Source organism: Cavia porcellus, unplaced genomic scaffold (assembly GCF_034190915.1).
Source record: "Cavia porcellus strain 051 isolate PalLab524CR breed Dunkin Hartley unplaced genomic scaffold, mCavPor4.1 scaffold_17, whole genome shotgun sequence".
Taxonomy (NCBI): domain Eukaryota; kingdom Metazoa; phylum Chordata; class Mammalia; order Rodentia; family Caviidae; genus Cavia; species Cavia porcellus.
In genome coordinates this window covers 18,669,419-18,675,398 of record NW_026947500.1, presented here as the reverse complement: position 1 = coordinate 18,675,398, position 5,980 = coordinate 18,669,419, and the positions used below count along the sequence as shown (strand labels likewise).

The 5,980-nt window shown below is 45.0% G+C and overlaps 1 non-coding gene across 1 annotated transcript; it reads left to right on the top strand.

Annotated features, from left to right (window-relative positions):
* Positions 1–732: 732 nt before the first annotated feature.
* Positions 733–836, top strand: LOC111756327 (U6 spliceosomal RNA). Its single transcript, XR_002790819.1, has one exon. It is a non-coding gene; the product is annotated as a U6 spliceosomal RNA (small nuclear RNA).
* Positions 837–5,980: the final 5,144 nt, after the last annotated feature.

Sequence of the window (5,980 nt, the reverse complement as noted above, 5' to 3'; positions counted from 1 at the left end):
CCACACTCACACGCACGCACCCTACTGAAGGAAATAATGGCTGAGGATTTTCAAATGTGAATGACAGAAACCAAATTAAGTCGACATCCAGGAAGTTTAGGGACCATCAAGCAGGGTTAAACCCCTCCCTCAAAATCTACACCAAGGCCTCTAACCTTTATATGCAGGAAATCAAAGGCATGAAGAAACTCTCAAAAGAAGCTAGAAGAAAAAAATGTTGCTATAGAGGAATAAAAATATGGATTTCATAGGACTTCTTTTCAAGAACAATTCAAGAAAGAATGGAATAGAGTGGGATATTTTAAAAGTCCAGATGGGAAAATATCAAGCTAGATTTCTGTTATCAGTGACATCTGGGTCTGTGCCTAATGACTTCTGCATGCCAAGTAAGTACTCTGCTTCTGAGCTACATTCACATCACTTAATTTAATTTTACCCTGTCTTATCTTACCTTACTTTACTGTTTAATTTTATTTGAGGTGCAGTCATACTAAATTGCCCAATCTGGCATTATATTTAAATCCTCCTGCCTCAGCCTCCTGAACAGTTGGGACTGCAGGTGTGTGTCACCAAGATTGGCTTGAAATTCTGCTTTTAAAGTGAAACAGAAATAAAGAATGCTTCCGAATAACAAAAAATGTTGGAATTTGTGCCAGTACATCTGCTTCGCAAGAATTGTTAAAAGAAATTCATCAGAGCAAAGAAAAATTTTTCAATCAGAAACGTAAATGGGTGCCCGCTTCAGCAGCACATGTACTAAAATTGGAAGGCTGTACAGACTAGCAAGGCCCCTGCATAAAGATGACATGCAAATTCCTGAAATGCTTCTCGTGTTTTAAAAGAATCCCAATCCAAATACCAACAACATTCGTCACAGAACTAGAGAAAACAATCCTAAGATTCATCTAAATCAGTAGAGACCCAGAATAGCAAAAGCAACCCTGGATAACAAAAGCAAAGCAGGAAATATCACAATCTAAGACTGGAAGTTATATTGCAGAGCTTCTGTGATTTAAAAAGAAAAACCCAGCAAGGAACTGGCACAAAAAAGACGTGAATTGGGGCTGGGGATTTAGCTCAGCGGCATAAGCACCTGCCTTGCAAGCAGGCGGTCATGAGTTCGATCCCTGGTACCGATAAAAAGAGAAAAGAAAAAAAAAAAAGACGTGAATCAAAGAACAGAATAGATGTAAAAAAGATATCAGGCACACTCAGCTATTTAATCTTTCACAAAGAGTCCAGAAAACATGCCCTGGAGGAAAGGAGCCTGTTTAATAGATGGTGCTGGGAGACTGGGTAAACATGCAGAAGACCGAGGCCTGGCTGAGACAGCTCAGCAGGTACAACCTAAAATCAAAATGCTTCGAAGATCTAAACATTCCAACAGAAACAATCTGCTGATAACACAGTGAAAAATCACAGAGACACACATAAGCATAGGCAGGGACTTTCTGAACAGAATGCCAGTGGCATAAGAAATAATACCAAGAATCGACATTTGGAAACTGCTAGGGCTATTTCCAAAAGATGAAAAATATTAACAAAAGATGAGAAATATAAAATAAAAAGCGGCCTTTATTCTGAGAAAACGGAGAGAGATGACCGGCACCCCCACCGCTGGCGTCCGGCGATCTCTCCGGCGGACACGTGGCGTGGGGGCCTGTAAATAGCCTCGGTTTGGGGTGGAACCTAAGGCGGGCATTAGGGATGCACAGGTAGCCCATTGGTCCTAGGTTTGGCGCCATATGTAAATTTCCAGGGGCGGGAAGATGGCGTCACAGGTAACTTCCTAGGGGCTGGGGAGATGGGGCTTCCTGCTTCCGGTTGTGGCTTTCCTGGCTACAGTGTCCTATCTGGGCCAAAACCCTTTCAGAAATATGTCAAATTGATAGGCGTCTGCACAGCAAAGCAAACAACCAACAGAGTGAAGAAACAATCTAAGAAGTGGAGGGAAATTGTCCAGTTATTCCTCATGGAGGACTAGTATCTAGAATATACAGGATTCAAAACCACCAGAACCCTTCCAATTTAAAGGCCCAATTTAAAAGGGCCTTTTAAATGGGACCTGAAATGAAGAGACACTTCACAGAAGAACTACAAATGGCCAATAAATACATGAAAAATGTTCAACATCACTGACCAGTAGAGAAATGCAAACTAAAACCATACTGCAATACCGTCTCGCTCCAGAAAGAATGGCTATCAACAAACATTCAAACAACAAACATGGGTAAGGATGTGGGGGAAAAGGAATTCTACATTGCTGGTGGGAATGTAAACTCGTACAACCTTTAGGGGAATCCATGTGGAGATTCCTGAGGAGACTAAAAATAGAAATTCCATTTAACCTAGCTATTCCCCTTCTAGGTATCTTCCTGAAACAGCCATCATGTTGCAGGGATGCATGTATACCAGTGTGTACGCGATTTTTTTTTTTTTTTTGGTACCAGGGATCGAACTCACAACTGTGCGCTTGCAAGGCAGGTGCTTATGCCGCTGAGCTAAATCCCTGGACCCTCAATTTACAATAGCTAGATCTTGGAAGCAGCATATATGTCCTTCAACAGAGGAATGCATAAGAAAAACCTGATATCTGTACACAGTGGAGCACTACTCTGTCACAGAGAAAGATAAACTTGAGGCATCTGTAGGCATATGGATGCAACTTGAGAACATGGTGGGAAGGGAAATAAGTCAGATATGAAAGCTTAAATAGCACAGGGCTTCTCTTATGTGAGAAACTCAAACACACAAGCATAGAGAGAGGGCACAAGCGTGAGAGAGAGCACAGTGGAAGACACAGAGGAAGTAGGGAGAAGTTCAAGTAATTCCCCAAAGTACCTGTGCCATTGTTTCAAACTGTGCTGAGCTGGGCTGGGCCTGGTGGCGTCTGCGGCAGGACAGCAGGAGTTCCAGGCCAGCCAGCTATGCAGAGGGACCTTGTCTCAAGACAAAAAGAAATGCTAATTTGTTTCATTTCTACTACTACTTTCTCTTAGTTCCTTAGTTCCTTGAAAAGAAGGTTGTGTGCTATTGTTTGTTTGCTGCTCCTTTCTAAGAGAGAGTTTTTGTCTTGAGTAACATTGTGGTAATTTAAAATCATTCTCTGATTATTTTGTTATGAAATTTTGTTTTTTTCTCATAGAGATAAGAAGAGTCCTTTTTGATATTTTCTTTACTCCCCAATCTCAGGTCTTGAAGACCTAAAAAGCCTTCATCATCCTGTTATGATTTGATTAGTTCTATAATGTTCAATATATATTCAATGTGTGTGAAGATGAGGACAACTATTTGGAAGAAAACTAGAGAGAGTAAGATACACAGTGAAGATCTCCGGTGGACTTGCTTTGAAATCTGTGTTTCTTAAAATTGTTTCCTTATGATGTTTTGTTACATTTAATCTTACCCTCTTTAAAATAAAAATTTAAAAAATTTTCTTTATTAATATCTATATGTATTACATTACAGTTTAAAAAAAAAAGAAATTTGGGCATGGTGGTGCTGTACACTAGCAAAAAGAGCTTCGTTATGTTTGTGTTATGCCTAATTTATATGACCAAAGTACCTGTAACGCAGTCATACTGTTCTGTATGGGTGACCTAATTGATATGTTAACCCTCTGCAAACAACAGATATTATCTCAAGTTGAGTGCTAAAATAAATTGACAAAGGATTGTTAATTCCTGCAAGACTTCTCTATCCTCTGCAAAGGGAAACAAAAGTCTTCCTCATTCCTTAGCAGATCAAGGATCTTTCATTTCCTGATCCACGCCCATAACCCCTTACTTTGTAAACTGTGCTTTCTACAAAATGTCTGGAAAGTTTTGAGGGAGATACACATCTTTTGCAAACTCCAACTGCACTGTGTCACTGGCCTCAGGATAAAATAAATCAGTGCTGCTTTTTAAAAACATGTCTTGCCTCATTTTTGGACGTGAGGTTGGGGGTGTAAGGGGCTCATTTTTGGATTACAAGAGTTGGCACATTCCTGTAATCCCAGGACTGGGAAGGCTGAGGCAGGAGAATTGTTTACAAGTTCAAGACCAACCTGGGCTACAAAGTGAGCCTGAGGTCAGCCTGAATGGCATAGTGAGACTATGTTTCAAAAGAAAAGAAAAAAGAAAGACAGACAGAAAGAAAGAAAGTTAGTTAGTTAGTTGGACAAAATGAAAGAAACTCCAAGAAGGAGTAATAATGGTAGAATAAAATACTTCATTTTTCTTTCCATTTACTAGCGATTCACCTACCAAAGAACACTTCATTCAACTGAATGACAGGAACAGTGCATGGGGGAGCAGCGAAGCTGGGAGAGAGGAAGGGGGTGGGGACACTGATGGGGGGCTCTGTGCACTTCCTGCAGCACCACAGTGAGGCCTGAAGACAGGCATTATAAGCTGCTAACATAAGCAGGTAGACAATTGTAAAAGAAAATATAAGAGAGGAGAAGAGATAGATTCCTATAAACTGCTCAACCAAAACCAGAAAGGGCAGAGTGGTAGGTGTGGACACCCATGAACACAGAGACTCTGGCTGGTGGGAGATGCAAGCAGGCAGAGCCCTGGAATCAGCCCTGGCTGGAGGGCATGATCCCTGCGGGCAGAGCAGTGAATCCTCCAGAGCTGGGATAACCGCTGCACCCAAACGAGAAAATGTCCCGGGTGCTGTTCCGGACCAGCCCACTCAGGTGTTGACCAAGAAAAGCCTGGGACACTGAGGGAGCGGCTGCTGTGCACTGCTATGGGCACCTACATGGAGACAACTGAAAACAGGGAGGAGAACAGACCAGCAGGATGCTCCCTGCCCTTTTAAGGTGGACAGGACACCAGGGCCAGGGCAGGAAAGGTGCCAAGGCAAGCACCAGCTTCACGTCCATTACAGGTGAGGAAAGCAGTCTTGTGCTGCTATGGACACTAACAGGGGTGGCTTAGAAAGGAACTGAGAGCAGGATGTCCACAGATGACACAGGGTACTTCTTGACAATGGCAGGAAACCTAAACCTAACCCTAAACAAATACCCTAACCCTAACCTCTAACCCCTAACCCCTAAACCTTAGCCTAACACTATCCCTACCCCTAAGCCACATTCCTATCCTTACCCCTGCCCCTCCCAGCACTCCCAGTCTGGTGGAAGTCTTGCTCTGTTTGCCCAGCAGAGCTCTTAAGGACAAAACAGTACCAGCTGCAGGTGGGGGTGCAGAAAGTGCCAGAAGGAAGCAGAGGCAGCAGGGAAAGGAGGAGAGAAAAAGGCTGGAACCGTGGAGGCCAAATGACAGGGGCCACACCGAGAGCCCTAGGTGATGGATGGCTCAGGAGGGAGCAGCCCCATGGAGGTGTGGGTGAGGGGAAGAGCAGCCACCCTTGCAGGTGACGGTGACAGTGACGGTGGCCGCTCATGCTGTCCCCTGAGAAGCCCGAGGCACAGCAGAGAACCAAAGGCAGAAGGAAGCAAAGAGGATGAGCTCCCAGTGTGAGTCTGCCCTCGGGGAAACCTCACAGCTGCACAAGTTCTGCAGCAGCTCCAGCTGTGGCTTCCAGTACCACCCGCAAACTGCTGCCAGGAATACGTCACAGGGCTCCAGAGACCCTCAGAGGGAGATGGGCAACACCCGGGCCTGCCCAGGGCGCAGGGAAAGCGGAGAATGATGGGGGAGGGGGCACAAGTGACTGCAGGGATCAGCTCTTCCAGTTAGGCTGCAGGGGCCCAGGATCAAAGGGGGAGGCCAGAACCCAGGCAGAGCCAGGGTCACATTGCTGCCGATTATTTCCGCAGGGGCTCCAGGTCCCCTCCGCTTCCCAGCCCAGACTCTGGGACCCCTCCTGACACGAGCTTTGGCTGTCTCAGTCTCCCTTGTCCTGTGCTCTCCTCCACTCTGGGCAAGCCCACAGCCTTCCTGGAGCCGGGCTTCACCTAAAGTCTCTTCCCTGAGGCCCGCGCTTCCATTCCTTCTCCGGATGCAGCTCCGCTGGACCCTCAGCCAGC